Raw genomic sequence first — 20,301 nt, 5'->3', positions numbered from 1 at the left:
GAACCCCTCTTGCCTCTGGTTCCATCTTTCTACTCAAGATAACTTAATACTTCTGGGAAGCATTTTAGCAAAACTACTTTAAAAGCATTAAAAGTCCAAAGTATGCTCGGGAAGCAGGAATTCTTCAAAACTTTAGGTTATTTAAGTCTTATGCTTAGTGACAGGGAACGATTGGAAATCAAATACATCCATTAGAAGAAATTATTACTATTAAAATGTTTTTCAATGAATATTTAATAACAAGGTAGATAACATATGCTTATCTAATATTTTTATATCACTGAGGGTAAAGCAAAATGTCCTGTTTACTGCATAAGTATGACCTGCTGTATGTGGACACTGCAGTGCAATTTTTAAAATACTCTAATTATAATTTCAGAACTTCAGAATCTGAATAGGTGCCAGTGTTCTCTCCTTTTTTAATATGGGAAAAGAAAATCCTTTGAAGATCGTTTGAAGCTTGGACCAAAACTCCATAGCTGTATTATTAGGATCACTCTGTAGTCTTCAGGATTCAGATACAAGGGAAGCTTCAATTCAACCTTTTAGAGAAGACAGTCCAGCTCTCATGATCTCATCAACCAGGAGAATGTTGGTGGCAATCACAGTGCAGGAGTGAAGAAGCTGTTTCTTTACACAATAGTTATCCCATATGCCTGCTTCTGCTGCTACCATTGGTTCACCAGTGTTCAAGTCCACACCCACAAGCTGACCGGATTCTGAATGTTCTGCTTGAACTTTAACTAGTGTTTCCTGAAGGTCAAAGCCAGAATTCTGAGCAAGAACCTTGGGAATAATGAGCAATGCATCAGCAAATGCTTGAACTCCAAGCTGAGCCCTGCCCTTTACACTGGGCTTGTATTTAACCAGGGCTTCTGCCATCGCCATTTCCACTGTGCCAGCACCTGGGACTACACAGCCATCATCAATAGCATTTTTAACAGCCCTCAATCCATCTCTTATTGCATCTTTGATTTGAGTAAGCGTGTGCTTATTTGGTCCCTTGATCAATAATGTGACAGAGCAAGGATTGTTACGTTTCTCAATAAAGGTGAACTTCTCTTCTCCCAATGTATATTCATAGACAAGTCCTGCATGTCCCAAACAATCAGGATTTAGGTCATCAAGAGAATTTAGGGCTATCCCACCACAAGCAAGAGTCAGCCTTTCCATGTTTCTCCTTTTAGCTCTGCACAGAGCTATTATGCCTTCTTTGGCAAGAGCATCTAAGGAAAAGGGATCAATTCCCTTTTGATTAATAACAACAAATCCTTTATCTGAATCACCACAGACTTTCTTTTTCAGGTTGATTATTTTTTTAACTCTGTCCTCAATGAATTTCCTTTCAGCTTTCACTAACTTCTCTCTCTCCTCTGTACTCTTGTAAGAAAAAGCCAGAATTCACTTCTGTTTTTTCATATTCTAATGACACATTGCATGTGAGGATGTATGCATCTTCTACTCTCTTCTTCATATCAGGATGCCGTGCCACATGGTCCAAAACAAGGCCTCTGATTAAGCTTGTATCTGTTTCAGATTTATGTTTCATCTCCATGATCTCAACCATGAAGAGGTCAATAGGTTCATCTTGTTTTTTAATGGCCAAAATGGAGTCCACTACGGCCTCTGTTAAGACATCAGCAAGTTCAGCATGAACTTTAGTTCGTAGAGATGTTCTGGCCACGTCTATAAGTGTTTCCCTGTCCATCTCTTTGCTTACATTGACTTGTTCCAAAAACTGAAGTGCCTTTTCCTTTGCAGCTTCAAATCCTTCTGTAATTATTCTGGGATGAAGACCTTCAGAAATGTAGAGATCCGCCTGCTTCAGCAGCTCTCCAATGATGAGCACATTGGAAGTGGTACCATCACCTGTTATGTCATCCTGGGCTGTTGCTACTTTGGCTATTAAGGAGGCTGTTGGGTATTGAATTTGCATTTCATGAAGCAGCACATTTCCATCTTTAGTGAGTTTGATGTCTCCAGCACCAGAAACAAGCATCTTCATGGTGCCCTTAGGCCCCAAGTTGGTTCTCAGCACGTCCTGCAGCCCCCGGGCCGCGCTGATGTTGACCACCAATGCCGCCTGGGCTCAGGCCACCTCGGCCTTGGGGTTCAGGGTCTTCACGGCCGCAATAGCTGACCCAGCAGAGGAAGATAAGGGGATGCGGCATGGCGAAAAGCCCTGAGCCGGTTCAGTGTGGCTGGGAGGCGCTATCTTTGCATATATTTTTTTTTAATTGTTATATCTTCTTCTTGGATTGATCCTTCGATCATTATGTAGTGTCCTTCTTTGTCTCTTTTTACAGCCTTTGTTTTAAAGTCTGTTTTATCTGATATGAGTATTGCTACTCCTGCTTTCTTTCGGTCTCTATTTGCATGGAATATCTTTTCCAGCCCTTCACTTTCAGTCGGTATGTGTCCCTTGTCTTGAGGTGGGTCTCTTGTAGACAACATATATAGAGGTCTTGTTTTTTTATCCATTCAGCCAGTCGTTGTCTTTTGGTTGGGGCATTCAACCCATTTATGTAAGGTAATTATTGATAAGTATGATCCCATTGCCATTTTCTTTATTGTTTTGGGTTTGTGTTTATACACCCTTTTTGTGTTTCCTGTCTCAAAAAGATCCTTTAGCATTGGTTGGAGAGCTGGTTTGGTGGTGCTGAATTCTCTCAGCTTTTGCTTCTCTGCAAAGCTTTTGATTTCTCCTTCATATTTGAATGAGATCCTTGCTGGGTACAGTATCTGGGATGTAGATTATTTTCTTTCATCACTTCAAGTATGTCTTGCCATTCCCTCCTGGCCTGAAGAGTTTCTATTGAAAGATCAACTGTTATCCTTATAGGAATCCCCTTGTGTGTTATATGTTGTTTTTTCCTTGCTGCTTTTAATATTTGTTCTTTGTGTTTGATCTTTGTTAATTTGATTAATATGTGTCTTGGGGTGTTTTGCCTTGGGTTTATCTTGTTTGAGACTCTCTGGGTTTCTTGGACTTGGGTGATTATTTCCTCCCCATTTTAGGGAAGTTTTCAACTATTATCTCCTCAAGGATTTTCTCATGGTCTTTCTTTTTGTCTTCTTCTTCTGGGACTCCTATAATCGGAATGTTGGAGCATTTCCTATTGTCCTGGGGGTCTCTGAGATTGTCCTCATTTCTTTTAATTCATTTTTCTTTTTTCCTCTCTGATTCAATTATTTCTACCATTCTATCTTATACTCCACTAATCCTATCTTCTGTTCCATTATTCTACTACTTGTTGCCTCCAGTTTGTTTTTGATCTCATTTGTTGCATTATTCATTATATACTGACTCTTTTTTATTTCTTCTAGGTCTCTGTTGAACCCTCTTGCATCTTCTCAATCCTTATCTCCAGGCCATTTATCTGTGATTCCATTTGTATTTCATGGTTTTGGATCATTTTCACTATCATTATTCAGAATTCTTTATCAGGTAGATTCCCTATCTCTTCCTCTTTTGTTTGGTTTGGTGGGCATTTATCTTGTTCCTTTACTTGTTGGGTATTCCTCTGTCTCTTCATCTTGTTATATTGCTGAGTTTGGGGTGGCCTTTCTGTATTCTGGCAGTTTGTGGAGTTCTCTTTATTGTGGAGTTTCCTCGCTGTGGGTGGGGTTGTATCAGTGGCTTGTCAAGGTTTCTTGGTTAGGGAAGCTTGTGTTGGAATTCTGGTGGGTGGAGCTGGATTTCTTCTCTCTGGAGTGCAATGAAGTGTCCAGTAATGAGTTATGAGATGTCAATGGTTTTGGAGTAACTTTGGGCAGCCTGTATATTGAATCTCAGGGCTGTGTTCTTGTGTTGCTGGAGAATTTGCATGGTGTGTCTGGCTCTGGAACTTGTTGGCCCTTGGGTGGTGCTTGGTTTCAGTGTAGGTACGGAGGAGTTTGATGAGCTCCTATGGATTAATGTTCCCTGGAGTCAGGAGTTCTCTGATGTTCTCAGGATTTGGACTTAAGCCTCCTGCTTCTGGTTTTCAATCTTATTTTTACAGTAGTCTCAAGACTTCTCCTTCTATACAGCACCGTTGATAAAACATCTAGGTTAAAGAAAAGTTTCTCCACATTGAGGGACACTCAGAGAGGTTCACAGAGTTACATGGAGAAGAGAAGAGGGAGGAGGGAGTTAGAGGTGACCTGACTGAGATGAGGTGGAATCAAAAGAGGAGAGAGCAAGCTAGCCAGTAGTTACTTTCTTATGTGCGCTTCACAGTCTGGACCGCTCAGAGATGTTCAGGGGGTTATACAGAGAAGAGAAGAGGGAGGGAGGAGACAGAGGTGGCCAGGAGGATAAAAGGGGGGAATGAAAAGGAGAGAGACAGATCCAGCCAGTAATCAGTTCCCTGAGTGGTCTCCACTGTCTGGAACACACAGAGATTCACAGAGTTGGATAGAGAAGAGAAGGGGGAGGGAGGAGACAGAGGCGACCTGGTGGAGAAAAAGGAGAGTTCAAAGGAGGAGAGAGCAATCAAGCCAGTAATCTCGCTCTCAAGTAAAAATGGGTACTGAAGATTGGGTTCTTAAAGGTACAAAATTGATAACAAATACCAAAAAGCAAAGATTAAAAATCTAGAGTAGAGGTTGGATCTTCAAAAATACAATATTAAAGAAAAGAAGAAGAAGAAAAACAAAGTCACAAGAATTATTTAAATATATATATATGAAGTTTGCTTTAAAAATAGGGTCTTTTTTTGAAAAGTAATAGTCAGTTATAAAAATGAAAATTAAAGGAGTAATAGAGGACTTAAACATTTAAAAAAGTTTAAAAAAAAGAAGAAGAAAAAGAAAAGAAGAAAAATAAAGAATGATCATATAAATAGTAAAGATATATCTAGGACTTTCTCTGGTGTTGTTGTGGGCAGTGTGGGGTCAGTTCATTTTCAGATAGTCCCTTGGTCTGGCTTATATTTCTCAAGATCTATAGGCCCCTTCCTATGTAGTCGGCACCAACTATAGGGTTTTAGGCTATTGCACCTGTCACTTCCAAGGCTGTTCCCTCTGTTTTAGCTTCTTCTGTTTACTGGTCTCTTCAGTGTCTGATTTCCACCCTGACACAAGGGAGGCGGTGGTGGACACTTTTTTTAGGCTCACTTGTTCAGTCGCACTGTGGGGAGGGAGGGACGCTGCAAACAAATCACACTGGCGTGTGCTCGCTGTGTCTCAGCCACATTGGGCCTGCCCCTGCTCACGGCGCACACAGCTCAGGCTCTAGGTTGCTCCTCCAGAACTGTCTGAGGCTGGCCTTGGGCTGCATACACCTCCCAGGTCTAAGCCACTCAGGCTCAGGCACTCAGTTGGACCTCAGAGGTGCAGACTCTGTTGGGCCTGCATTTTGTGCCCTTCCCAGGTCTGAGTAGCTCAGGTGTTTGGTGAGCACGGTTGGTGCGACTTATCACCTCTCCCATCCCTGCTGCTCAGTTTTCTGGGTGTACAACTGGCACTCCTTCTTAGGCGGATGATGACTGTCCAGAACCCCAAGAAGTCTTAGTTAGCAAAGAAGCCTGTTTGCAGTTTGGTAGTTAATGTCTCTCTGGAGCTGCTATTGCCCCCTTCAGGCCCTTCAGGCCCTTCAGTCTCTGGCTGCCTGTCACTGGAGGGGGATGGTCTGCAACCGGCTAATTCTGTTCCATCCTTTGTTCTGTGCACATTCCTGGCAGTGTCTTATGTTAGGGCTTTTCCCATGGTAGCTATCCCACAGTCTGGTTTGCTAGCCCAAGTTAGTTCACTCTGGTTACCCTCGGGGCATTTGGGCCTGATCCTTAAAAAGCAATGCAGCCCGCACCTCCCTGCCCAGCCCCCACTTGCTAGTTGCAGATGCAGGCGTCTGCGCTGCTTCTCTGCTGGGGGAGTTACCGTTGGGCTCGTAATCTGTGGGTTTTAATTATTCATTTATTTTTCCTCCCCGTTATGTTGCCCGCTGTGCTTCCATGGCTCAACACGGTCTCGGCAGTGAGAGTGTTTCCTGGTGTTTGGAAACTTCTCTCTTTTTAAGACTCCCTTCCCAGGACGGAGCTCCCTCCCTACCTCTTTTGTCTCCTTTTCTGTCTTTTATATTTTTTCCTACCTCTTTTCGAAGACAATGAGCTGCTTTTCTGGGTGCCTGATGTCCTCTGCCAGCATTCAGAAGTTGTTTTGTGGAATTTACTCAGTGTTTAAATGTTCTTTTGATGAATTTGTGCGGGAGAAAGTGGTATCCCCGTCCTATTCCTCCGCCATCTTAGGACCGCCCCTTGGAAAGTGATTCTTGAATACTGTCTACCAGAAAGCAAGGAAATGCTTAAAGACTAATGGAAACATGTTAAAAGAACACAATAGCACTTTTAAAATGTTCTCATTTGCCCAATTAATTTATTGAATTGTTAAAAAGAAAAGAATCTATGAGTCTATAAAGAGAAATAGACGGAATGAAACAGGTGATATTATTCTTTATATAATACCTCCTGTGAATAAATGTAAAAGGAATAATCACCACTTTGCAGTCTCCAACATAATCATGATTTAGACAAAGATCATCAATGAAATGCTAAAACCATTTTGGAAACCACATGGTCTCCAAGCATTTCACAGGTGATTATGTGTCAATTTCTAAGTGCTACTAATTTCAAAGGGAATTAGTACCTTTACTATCAAGAGATCTGTCAGGCACCCCTATAATCAAGTAACCAAACATAGAATTACCAGTATTGGGACAAACAAATAGTAAGTGTTTCTTGATGTAATAGCATAAGAAGTACATATCACCTGTATATTATTCTTGCCAAAAACATTTAATCTGAAAGCTAAACATCAGGAAACTATCAGAAAATGCAAACTGTGGGACATTTTACAAATAAGTTGACCCAAATTTGCCAAAATGTCAATGTCACAAAAGGTTATTTTTTAAAAAACAAGATTGAGAGAATGTTCTAGATCAGAAATTCTCAAAATGTGGTCTGTGGCTCCCTGGGGGTCCACAAGACTAGGGAGTCCACAAAGCCAAAGCCATTTTCAAAATAATAATAATAGATTGTTTGCCTTTTTCACTGTGTTGAGATTTGTAGGGATGGTGTGAAAGCACTGGTGTATTAAACCACCTTAGCAATCCAAACTCTGCAAGTAGTAATATTCTTCTCCAAGAGGTACCCTAATTTTTAAATGTCAATTTCACTTAAGAATATCCTTGGAGCAGCCAAAATTATTAATTTCATAAAATTTCAATTCATGAATACACATCTTTTTAAAACACTGTGTGTTAAAATAGGAAGTACACATCCAAAGCACTTCTGCAAACCAAAGAGCAATGGTTGAAGGAAAAGCCTGGTGCACACCAGTTTGAACTGCACGTTGAACTGGTCACATTTTTCATGGAACATAATTTTTATATTACAGAACTACTGAGAGATCCATGATTTTTCAGGTTTGGTATTTGGCAGGCAGTTTCTCCAAAAGGTAAAAAGTGAGCTCATCACTTCAAGAAAATCACTGACAGTATTTTTTTTCCAATAATAAAATACCAGCTTTCAAGCAAACAATTGAATTTTGAAAAAAATTGTATTAATCATTTTCATTTACATTCAATATCAATTTTTCAGTTCTCAAAGACTTTTTGTGAAACTGGTGGTATTGGTGTATGTGATTTCTTGATTAGTATCAAAAGAACTAATATTTGAGTACTCACTATCCACCACACATTGTGCATGGTAGTTTACATACTGCACTATAACAATTCAGATTTTCTACAAGTCTATGCAGGGTTTCACCACAAAAACAACTGGAAAGAACAGTAATAATGACATAGGGGGAGCTTTAATAGAGTTTGAGAAATGCTTTAGATGCAAAGCAAATAAAGAGAAAGGTTAATAAGATGTTAATTAGAAGTTTCAACTGAGGCACCAAAATACAATGAATATTAAGAGTGTCAGGCAGACCCACCCTCATAATATGGTGATGTCAAAGAGTTGAGTGTTGATGCAGAAGAAGCCCTCAACATATTTGGAGAAAACAACTGATTCCCTGACTCACCCTTATGGGAAGGGATGGGTACTCTTCCCTCAGCTCAAGCCTAGAGTTAAAAGCTTCAGCAGGCCACCTGGAGAACCTTCGTGTGTCCCTGTAGTTATAGGGGTACAAAGGACTGTGCCTGATTCATGAGAGGGACAGCAAAAGTGGCCTGCACAGAACACAGGACCACATCAGGAGCAACCCAATGCTCAGAATTTGTCAGAGCAGGGGAAGTATGAGGGGTTCCCATGGACCATATGTGAGCAGGTGACTGGAATCATTTTGACCACTGCCTGAGAGGGTAATTGGACTTCAAATAGTGAAAACCTGTGCATAATAGACTATCAGAAAAACTGGGACTGAGGGAGAGAATTGTAGAAAAGAAAGAGAATACACCATCCATGTCAAGACAGTTGTAATCAGAGTTTTTAACCAAGCAAATCAGGAAGACATCCATAGGAGTCAGTTTTAGATTTCTTCCAAGGCCCAAGGGTACAAAGCCAGTATATGATGGTACCATTCAAGCAAGAACTGTCTGCTCCCTTTTCCTTGCTTCTTCCAAATCACTGGCTACAGGCTGCAAGGGGAGGTATAGGGGAAGTCATTTTTAAATCAAGATTGAAGTATTCCATAGTATACTGAACTCTACATTCTAACTTATGAATCTTCAGGATTCACAAATTCTTTCATTTGTTCAATGAAGTCTTTGAGGTTTCCAAATGACATCAAACTTTGCCAAGTAGTGAAGAGGTGGACTTAAAGATAAAAGATAGACCACAGCACTGTAGAAAGGCAGTAAGTTACATCCAAGATTGAATAAATCCTCACTGGTCTATAATTCCCTCTGGGGTTTTCCTTGTGAATTGGTGTTTCCTGGAGTGCCTACATATGGCCTAATTTTGAGGAATGTTTACAATATTCACAGTCTACTGTTCATAGTTTTATCAGATGACACCAATAATGTGGACACAACTCATCCAAAATACTAGTCCTTGACTGAAGGCTCCATCTAAAGGCTGGCGAGGCCTGTCTCACATGCCCTGTCCAGCAAGTGCTTTCTAAACTAATTTTGTCCTTCTTCTTGGGGTGTCTCAGTTCACTTCAGTCGCTCAGTTGTGTCCGACTCTTTGCGACCCCATGAATCGCAGCACACCAGGCCTCCCTGTCCATCACCAACTTCCGGAGTTCACTCAGACTCACGTCCATCGAGTCAGTGATGCCACCCAGCCATCTCATCCTCTGTCGTCCCCTTCTCCTCCTGCTCCCAATCCCTCCCAACATCAGACTCTTTTCCAATGAGTCAACTCTTCACATGAGGTGGCCAAAGTACTGGAGTTTCAGCTTTAGCATCATTCCTTCCAAAGAAATCCCAGGGCTGATCTCCTTCAGAATGGCTTGGTTGGATCTCCTTGCAGTCCAAGGGACTCTCAAGAGTCTTCTCCAACACCACAGTTCAAAGGCATCAATTCTTCAGTGCTCAGCTTTCTTCACAGCCCAACTCTCACATCCATACATGACCACAGGAAAAACCATAGCCTTGACTAGATGGACCTTAGTCAGCAAAGTAATGTCTCTGCTTTTGAATATGCTACCTAAGTTGGTCATAACTTTTCTTCCAAGGAGTAAGCATCTTTTAATTTCATGGCTGCAATCACCATCTGCAGTGATTTTGGAGCCCAAAAAAATAAAGTCTGACACTGTTTCCACTGTTTCCCCATCTATTTCCCATGAAGTGATGGGATCAGATGCCATGATCTTCGTTTTCTGAATATTGAGCTTTAAGCCAACTTTTTCACTCTTCACTTTCACTTTCATCAAGAGGCTTTTGAGTTCCTCTTCACTTTCTGCCATAAGGGTTGTGTCATCTGCATATCTGAGGTTGTTGATATTTCTCCAGGCAATCTTGATTCAGCTTGTGTTTCTTCCAGTCTAAAAAGGCACAAACACAGAACTAAGGGCCTGTGAATAGGGTGAAGATGAAGAAAAACACAGAGTAAAGAGGTAAATAGAAGTCATGACAATTTCTCAAAAAATTAAACATAGACTTTCCAGGAATACACTCAAAGCAACTCTACTCTCAGGAATACACTCAAAAGGATTAAAGACAGTATTTTACAGAGATATCTGCACTCTGCATATCTGTATTCATTGCAGCATAATTCACTAGCCAAGATTTGGAACTACCCTACGTTTCCATCTATCGGTGAATGGATAAAGAAAATATGGTGTCTACATACAGTGGAATATTACTCAGCCTTAAAAAGGAATGAACTCTGAAACATGCTGCAACTTGAAGAACCTTGAAAACATCATGTTAAGTGGAATGTCAGATACCAAAATGCAAATATTGTCTGATTTTTTTATGAGGTATTCAGAAGAGGCAAATTCATAGAGATAGAGTAGAATATGGGTCACTAGGGCTTGGTGGGGAAGTAATGAGGATGGGGAGTTGATGTTTGAGTTGAGTTTCAAGAAGATGAAAAGGCTTTGGAGCTAGATGGTGGGGATGGTTGCACAACATTGTGAATGTAGCTATTGTCATAAAACTGTATATATAAAAATTGCCAAAATGCTAAGCTTTATGTCATGTATACTGCTGCTGCTAAGTCACTTCAGTCGTGTCCAACTCTGTGTGACCCCAGAGACAGCAGCCACCAGGATCCCTCATCCCTGGGATTCTCCAGGCAAGAACACTGGAGTGGGTTGCCATTTCCTTCTCCAATGCATGAAAGTGAAAAGTGACAGGGAAGTCACTCAGTCGTGTCTAACTCTTCACGGCCCCATGGACTGAAGCCCACCAGGCTCCTCCATGTGTGGGATTCTCCAGGCAAGAGTACTGAAACACCTTCTCCATTATGTCATGTATATTTTACCACAATAAAAACATTTACTTTAAAAATTTGTTCCAAGTTTCTCTCCAACAATTTGTTTCACTGCAGTCTTTTATGAGAACCTGTGCTCATCTTCTCCTGCGAGAACTCCAAAATTACAACTCACTGCTGAACAACCATCAACAGGAGAATGTTGGGTCCCACCAAAAAAAGATACCCCATGTCCAAGGGCAAAGGAGAAGCCCCAGCAAGATGGTAAGAGGGGTGAAATCACATTTAGAATCAAACCCCATGACCTGCCAGAGACACTCGGAGGTCTCAAACAAACTTTGTGCACACAGAACCCAGAGACCCCACAGAGACTGAACCAGAACTGTGTTTGACTGTCTTCTGCAGAGGTATGGGTCAGCAGCAGACTGCTGCAGGGGCAGGGGCTCTGGGTACAGTAGACCTGGGTATGGCATAAGCCCTCTTGGAGGAGGTAGCCATTAACCCAACCATAGAGTCACCAGAACTTACACAGGACTGGGGAAACAGACTCTTGGAGGGAACAGACAAAAGCTTGTGCACACCAGGACCCAGGAGAAAGGAGCAGTGACCCCACAAGAGACTGACCCAGACTGGCCTGTGAGTGTCCAGGAGTCCCTGGCGCAGACATGGGTCAGTGATGGCCTGCTGCAGGGTTGGAGGCACTGAGTGCAGCAATGCTTGCATGGGACTGTTTGAAGGAGGTCACCATTATCTTCATTACCTCCACCATATTTGGCCTTAGGGCAAACAACAAGGCAGGAATACAGCCCCACCCACCAACAGAAAATGGATTAAAGATTTACGGAACATGGTCCTGCCCATCAGAACAAGACCCAGTTTCCCCCTCAGTCTCTGCTATCAGGAAGTTTCCATGAGCCTCTTAACTTTCTCCATCAGAGGGCGGAAAGAATGAAAACCACAATCACAGAAAACTAACCAGTCTGATCACATGGACCATAGCCCTGCCTAACTCAATAAAACTATGAGCCATGCATGTAGGGCCACCCAAGATAAATGAGTCATGGTAGAGAGTTCTGAAAAAACATGGTCCACTGGAGAAGGGAATGGCAAATCACTTCAGTATTCTTGCCTTGAGAACCCCATGGACGGAATGAAAAGGCAAAAAGATAGGACACTGAAAGATGAACTGCCCAGGATGGTAGGTGCCCAATATGCTACTGGAGATCAGTGGAAAAATAACTCCAGAAAGAAGGGACAGAGCCAAAGTAAAACCAACACCCAGTTGTAGATGTGACTGGGGATGGAAGTAAAGTCTGATGTTGTGAAGAACAATACCTGCATAGGAACCTGGAATCTTAGGTCCACGAGTCAAGGCAAACTGGAAGTGGTCAAACAGGAGAAGGCAAGAGTGAACATCAACATTTTAGGAACCAGTGAACTAAAATGGACTGGAATGTATGAATTTAACTCAGATGACTGTTATATATACTACTGTGGCTTATACTGTTATACTACTGTTATATATAGTACTGTGGTCAAGAATCCCTTAGAAGAAATGGAGTAGCCATCAGAGTCAACAGAAGAGTCTGAAATGCAGTACTTGGATGTGATCTCAAAAACAACAGAATTATCTCTGTTCCTCTCCATTCAATATCACAGTAATCCAAACTATGCCGCAACCAGTAATGCTGAAGAAGCTGAAGTTGAACAGTTCTATAAAGACCTACAAGACCTTCTAGAACTAACACCCAAAGAAGATGTCCTTTTCATTATAGGGGACTGGAATACAAAAGTAGGAAGTCAAGACATCCATTCCTGGAGTAACAGGCAAATTTGGCCTTACAGTACAAAACGAAGCAGGTCAAAGGCTACCAGTTTTGCCTAGAGACACCACTGGTCATAGCAAATACCCTCTTCCAAGAACACAAGAAGACTCTACACATGGACATCACCAGATGGTCAATACTGAAATCAGATTGATTATATTCTTTGCAGCCAAAGATGGAGAAGCTCTATACAGTCAGCAAAAACAAGACCGGGAGCAGCCTATGGCTCAGATCACAAACTCCTTATTGCCAAATTCAGACTTAAATTGAAGAAAGTAGGGAAAATCACTAGACCATTCAGTTATGACCTAAATCAAATCCCTTACAATTATACAGTGGAAGTGACAGATTCAAGGGATTAGATCTGATAGACAGATTGCCTGAAGAACTATGGGCCAAGGTTCATGACATTGTATAGGAGGCAGGGATCAAGACCATCCTCAAGAGAAAGAAATGCAAAAAGGCTAAATGGTTGTCTGAGGAGGCCTTACAGATACCTGAGAAAAGAAAAGATGCAAAAGCAAAGGAGAAAAGGAAAGCTATACCCATTTGAATGCAGAGTTCCAAAGAATAGCAAGGAGAGATAAAAAAAAAAGCCTTCCTCAGTGATCAATGCAAAGAAATAGAGGAAAACACTAAAATGGAAAGACTAGAGATCTCTTCAAGAAAATTAGAGATACCAAGGGAACATGCAAAGATGAGCACAAGAAAGGACAGAAATGGTATGGACCTAACAAGCAGAAGTTATTAAGAAGAGGTGGCAAGAATACACAGAAGAACTATACAAAAAAGATCTTCATGACCCAGATAACCACAATGGTGTAATCACTCACCTTGACCCAGACATCCTGGAATACAAAGTCAAGTGGGCCTTAGAAAGGATCAAAACAAACTGAGTGGAGGTGATAGAATTCCAGTTGAGCTATTTCAAATCCTAAAAGATGATGCTGTGAAAGTGCTTCACTCAATACACCAGCAAATTGGAAAACCCAGCAGTGGCAACAGGACTGGAAATGGTCTGCTTTCATTCCAATCCCAAAGAAAGGCAATGCCAAAGAATGCTCAAACTACTGTACAATTGCACTCATCTCACACACTAGTAAAGTAATGCTTAAAATTCTCCACTAGGCTTCAACAATACATGAATTGTGAACTTCCAGATGTTCAAGCTGGTTTTAGAAAAGGCAGAAGAACCAGAGATCAGATTGCCAACATCTGTTGGGTCATCAAAAAAGCAAGAGAGTTTCAGAAAAACATCTACTTCTGCTTTATTGACTACGCCAAAGCCTTTGACTGTGTGAATCACAATAAACTGTGGAAAATTCTTAAAGAGATGAGACTACCAGACCACCTGACCTGTCTCCTGAGAAATCTGTAGAATTGGGCATGGAAAAACAGAATGGTTCCAAATGGGGAAAGGCATACCTCAAGGCTGTATATTGTCACCCTGCTTATTTAACCTATATGCAGAGTACATCATGAGAAAGGCCAGGCTGGATGAAGCACAAGCTGCAATCAAGTTTTCCGGGATCAATATCAATAACCTCAGATATGCAGATGACACCATACTTATGGCAGAAAGTGAAGAAGAACTAAAGAGTCTCTTGATGAAAGTGAAAGAGGAAAGTGAAAAAGTTGGCTTAAAACTCAACATTCAGAAAGCTAAGATCATGACATCTGGTCCTATCACTTCATGGCGAATAGATGGGGAAACAATGGAAACTGTGAGACACTTTTTTGGGGGAGACTCCAAAATTACTGCAGATGGTGACTGCACCCATGAAATTAAAAGACGCTTGCTCCTTGGAAGAGAAGCTATGACCAACCTAGACAGCATTTTAAAAAACAGAGACATTACTTTCCCAACAAAGGTCCATCTAGTCAAAGATATGGTTTTTCCAGTCATCCTGTATGGATGTGTGAATTGGACTATAAAGAAAGCTGAGTGCCAAAGAATTGATGCTTTTGATCGGTGGTGTAGGAGAAGACTCTTGAGAGTCCCTTGGACTGCAAGGAGATCCAACCAGTCCATCCTAAAGGACATCAGTCCTGAATGTTCATTGGAAGGACTGATGTTGAAGCTGAAACCCCAATACTTCGGCCACCTGATACAAAAAGCTGACTCATTTGCAAAAATCCTGATGTTGGAAAGATTGAAGGCAGGAGGAGAAGGGGATGACAGAGGATGAGATGGTTGGATGGCATCACTGACTCTATGGACATGAGTTTGTGTAAGCTGCAGGAGTTGGTGAAGGACAGGGAAGCCTAGCATGCTACTGTCCATGGGGTTGTAGAGTCAGACATGACTGAATGAATGAACTGAGTCTTTTTTTGACAAGTCAGGCAACATGGAAAATCTTTTTTAAGTAGAAGAAGAGATGTAATCTCCTTTTGCTGATGCCTGCTCTGGATACATTCTTGCTTTTATCTCCAGATTCTGCTTTTTTTTTTTTTTTTTTTTTTTGAATTTTGGGATAGAAGTCAAGAAATGAACACCCGTAACAACATGGACTCTATAAAAGGACCCTGAACTTGCAGATAAAACACTGCAAGCTCGTAAAGCAAAACAGGTCACCTGTGCTCCTCAAGTCCTCTCAAACTGACCTACTCAGAGCACAACCTATGGACCCCAGACAGCAGCAGGAAGTAACCAGTGGTCAAGACAGCACAGACACAAATGTGGGGGCACTGTGGAGGCCATAGGGAATGACAAGGAGCCAAGGACTTGGCTGGATCCAGATCTTGACTGGGTCTTATGGCCTTAGAGTTGGGCAGGAGGACCACTGAAGACTCCAGGAGGGGACAGCACAGCCAAGCCACCGATGTCTGCAGATGGAGAAGAGGAGTGGACAGTGGATCATGCTCCTGGTTGGGGAAAAGCAGAAGGAGAAGGAAGGCTGGACATGCTGCCTATTGGGAGCTCCAGTCTGAAATGAATTTGTTTGGACAGAGAATTTCAGACTAACTTCTAAGCATAAGGAAAGTCTCATCTGTCCACTCCAACTTTGGCCTGGGGAGGGATGCCAAGTGGGACTTTTTATGTTAAGGCTATGATTATGGAAAAATTCCTTAAGGCAGACAGTTATGTCAACATATTTTTCTAGTTTGTATTTTACATTGTCAAGTGTTCCCGGAGGCCTTGTGACAGACACGACTTTTATAAATATAAAGAAGTCAAACAGTCTGCGCACAACTGCCAGCCTGCTTAAGCCTCCCACTCCTTCCCGATTTAACCCATCAGATTTGTTAAAGATGATTATGTTTTGAAATTTTAAACATGCAGCTAGTTAGGCTGAGGGAAATGAGAGTTTACTCCAACAACATCACAAGGAACATTTCCTCCAACTCTGGTTTTTTCAGCATTAAGGCCCTTTCCTTGAAATAAGAGTCAGCAGAGCTCTTCACATCATGAAAGATGTGGAGAAAAACCCAGCGTGCAGATAGGCACATTTTGGAGTGATAAAGGGAGTGCAGGTTCTGCAGAGATGCCAAGGTTCAAGGCCCAGTCATGTTCCTTCTAAGAGGCATGCCCTTGGCCAAATTACTAAACCTGCATCTCAAGTGTTGGTTTAGTGTGTCAGGTGGACTTTCCTAGGTTCAAATCTTCTTGTGCCTCCTCCTTGCTGGGACTCCTGGCCATGGGACAGTGACAACACAGCACTCAACTCATGGCATTATTGTGAGGTTATAAATGAGTTAGCTTTCACAAAGTACTTAAGAGAGTAGTGCCATGCAGAGAACAGTGTGTAAATGTTTGCTATTCTATCACCAGTTTTATTTTTTAAAAAATAAAAGCATATGCTCTCTCCCAGGGCACTTGTGATGGGGAGTAGGGCAATATAAATGGATTCAAATACTAAATCCTAGCTCTACCACTTATTAGCTGTGTGTCCTAGAACAATTTCTTCTACTTTCCTGTACTTCAATTTTGAGATAGAAGGAGATAATGCACTTTCAGAATTTAGCATAAGATCTTGTACATAGTGCATAGACAGTAGATGTGGGCTGCTGTCATGTCATATCAACAACAAGTGTTACTTTCTTCTATCTTGATCATTCTCACTACAAGATTTTTTTTCTTCTAAGAGGAGACGATCCCCTATCTGTTGAAGTGAACAGGGTAGTCCCCGGATGAGGGTTGTTATGGACTGTATTGGGTCCTAATAATTCCTGTGTTGAAGTCCTAATCCCTAGAATCTCAGATTGTAACCATAAATACTTTAAAGAGGTAATTCAGTTCATTTGGGCCCTAATCCAACATGACTGGTATCCTCATAAAAAGAACAGATTTAGACACAGCGCAACACCAGACACTTGCATATACTGTAGAAAGACCATGGGAGGACACAGCAAGAAGGCAGCCATCTGCCAGCCAGGGAGAGCAGCCTCAGAATAAAACCTGCCAACACCTTGGTCTTGGCTTTCTAGCCTACAAAACAGAGAAAATTAATCATTGTTGTTTAAGCCATCCAGTCTGTGGTATTTTGTTATGGCAGCCCCAGCAGATTAATATAGTACAAGGGTTCACATCTATTCTGCATATTTTTAAGAGAAAGATACTCCATTTTCCAACCTTCCTAGTGGGTGCTGATTTATTCAGGAAACATTTGTTGACCACCTGATATGTACAGGGTGCTGTTCTAGTGCTGGAGGTGCCACAGGGAAGTGACATGTGTCCACAGGGAAGCACCATGTGTCCACAGGGAAGCGTCTTGTGTCCTTAGGGAGCACATGGTCCAGTGCCTCCATGAATATGTGGCCTCCAAAGCCATCACAGCAGGAAACGAGGAAAAAAGGAGGCCAGTCACAGGACTTACATCAACCCCACTCCCACTTGATTATCACATGGTCCCAACCTAACTTCACAAAAGGCTGGAAAACATCAGGTAGTGGGTGGAAAATTTGGTGAATAACTGCCTCAGGTAGATGCCTTTATTATATCCCACTCTCTTAGTGAGGTTAACTGTATTGCCCAAGGCCACACCACTCATAAGCAAAGGATTTTATCCTATTGTCTGGTTCTAAACCCACATCTTAGCCACCACACTGTACTGCACTGATTCAGATCATGAAAAAAGTTTTATTGTAAGTTTGGCAAAATCTTATAGAAAATGGGGGCTACTGAGGAGTTTTAAGCAGAAGAACGGCATGATCATATTCTCCTTTTAGGTAGATCACATGTGCTGTGGTTTGGATGATGAATTTGAAAAAGCAAGACTGGAAGCAAGAAGACCACTTAGGAAGTTATTGCAATTGCTCAAACCAGAGCTGATGAAGCCTCAGGGAAGGCAATGACAGAAGGACTGGAGTGAAGGACATAGTGGAGGAGTTTGGGGATAAAGAGAAAATTAGTCAGACATTTAGTGTGGGGGCGAGGAGGAGGAAATATTCAAGAAAAACATCCTTGTGTTTGAATGGTCGCCTGGAAGGATGACCTCACTGATGAAGACAAATACAGAAGGAGGAACAAGTTTGCTGGAGAAAATGGTGATTTCACTTTGGAAATGCTGAGTTTGAAGAACTTGGAAGACAAGTAGCAACGCATGATCAACTGTTTGTGGAACAATTATTCCAAAGCTTGGGAAAGTTGGAGTAGGGAGTCACGAATATGCAGGCAGTAGTTGAATAAGAGAAGAATTGGAATCTTGTGAAAAACAATCATCAAAAGACCAAGTTCACAAGTGACGATAAAATCAAATGCAGTAGAGTCCAGTGTAAACAATATCAATTGGATTTTGTCATTAAAAGCCATTGATGACCTTAGTGGTAAGAGCTTTCAAAGAGTGAGAAAACAGGTGGGGAACAGAAGCCAGATTGCCACTTTCTCCAGAGTCAAAAATGAATGTAAAATACTACCATTTTCAACCCTCTCAATAAGATGGGTATTATCGTCCCTCCTCTATAATGAAACTTCAAGTGGTGGCTTGCAATACTGTGTAATAGCTAGAAACTCAGACTCAGGAATGCAGCTATCTCAGACTGAGTTCCTTGAATTAGACTGAGGTGGGTATGTAGGCTTGTTGCAGAACATTGTCAAAAACACCTTTTAGGAAATGAAGGAAGCAGGATTGGGCAGAGTGATGAAAGGACTAGTCTGATCTTGCTGAGAGTTCCTGAGTTGGAAGGAAGTTCAAGTCATCCTTAATGTGGACAAAGAAGTTTTGACCAGGGTTTTGGCCACATATTGACCAGACATTGGATGTACTATTCCCAAGAAAGAATGTAATTTGAGAGAGGCAACTTCCTTTGGCCAACTTCCAGAGAGGGACTCTGCTGAGAGGCATTAAGAGCCTGCTCTCCCAGCAGCTGGGAAAATGAGCGCCTCAGTTGTGACCAGGCATCTTGGTGGTGCATGACAGCATCCATTACGCCTGTCCAGGTGCCAGTCTCAGTCCAGCCACTTACTGTGAGACCTCAGTTGATTTCTTAATTTCTCTGTGCCTCAGTTTCCTCATTTCTAAGTTGGGGATATCAATAAATGTGCCTCATAGGGTTGTAGTGAGAATTAAATGAGTTAATAAAACTGCTAGAAAAAATGCCTGGCATGTGGTCAGCATATCATAAGCTAAGCTATCATCATTAAACATAGAAAAACCACTGCACCCAGGTTTTCTGAATTCTAGTTCTGTGCCAGTTCTTCAGACCATTCAGCCTCCATCCTCATTGTTTCCAGTCTACGTAGTGGTAAAGAATTCACCTGCCAATGCAGAAGACATAAGAGACACAAGTTCAATCCCTGGGTTGGGAAGACCCCTTGGAGTAGGAAATGGCAACCAACTCCAATATTCTTGCCTGGAAAATTCCATGGACAGAGGAGTCTGGTGGGCTACAGAATGGAGTCATTAAGAGTCAGACACAACTGAGCAACCGAGCACAGCACAACACATACAGCACATTAGCACTGAGGACTACACTGTGTTATCTACAACTATTTTGCATTTTACAAAAATACATATTAAGGCAGTACTACCTAAACAAAGATACCTGACAAGTAACCTGGACACTTCAGTGGCTTGCAGAAGCATGCTGCTCTCTCACACATCTGTGGACTCGGCTGATGTGGCCTGGCTAACCTGGGCCTGACTCCTAGCTACAGGCTGCATCCAGGTATGCTCCATGCCTTTCATCCTTCTTACATGAGCAGGGTCCACATCATGTTCTTCTCATGGTGAAAGTCAGGAGCTCTGGAGACCTAAACCATGTGTGTAAGCACATTTCAAGACTTTGCTCACCTCCATTGACATCCCTTTGCCTAAAGCAATCAGGTGACTGAGTCAGAGTCAAGCCCAGCAGGATATGAAGGCAGGCGCAGCACCCACGGAGGTTGGGGGAAGAGAGGGATGGAAATTTGCAGAACAATAGTTTTCCATATATCCGGATAAATAAAGATTCTGTAATAGTAAAGAAGATACTTCTGACCAAAATAATACAGTAAAAACTTTAATTGAAAGCTTTGGCTAAATATTGCTGGTATTTCTGAATATGTCCTTATAGACTCTCTCTATTTCTGTTTCCTCATTAGTAAAACACAATTACAATACTTCCTTCCATTCAACTCACAGAAATGAGGTATCATCATCCTTATTGATGTATCACTTATATTTTTGAACTCTGCAGCACTTCTTTGAATAATAATTGGCATCTTCTGCCATCCAGCATGCTTC

General features: G+C 41.8%; 1 pseudogene; it reads right to left on the bottom strand.

The window, feature by feature from the left end:
* Positions 1-393: 393 nt before the first annotated feature.
* On the bottom strand, positions 394-19,003 carry LOC114113804 (T-complex protein 1 subunit zeta-like; annotated as a pseudogene).
* Between the last annotated feature and the right edge of the window lie 1,298 nt (positions 19,004-20,301).

The sequence above is a fragment of the Ovis aries genome, chromosome 3 (genome assembly GCF_016772045.2).
Source record: "Ovis aries strain OAR_USU_Benz2616 breed Rambouillet chromosome 3, ARS-UI_Ramb_v3.0, whole genome shotgun sequence".
NCBI classification, from domain to species: domain Eukaryota; kingdom Metazoa; phylum Chordata; class Mammalia; order Artiodactyla; family Bovidae; genus Ovis; species Ovis aries.
The sequence above is the reverse complement of the archived record's forward strand: the minus strand, read 5'-3'. Positions and strand labels throughout refer to the sequence as shown.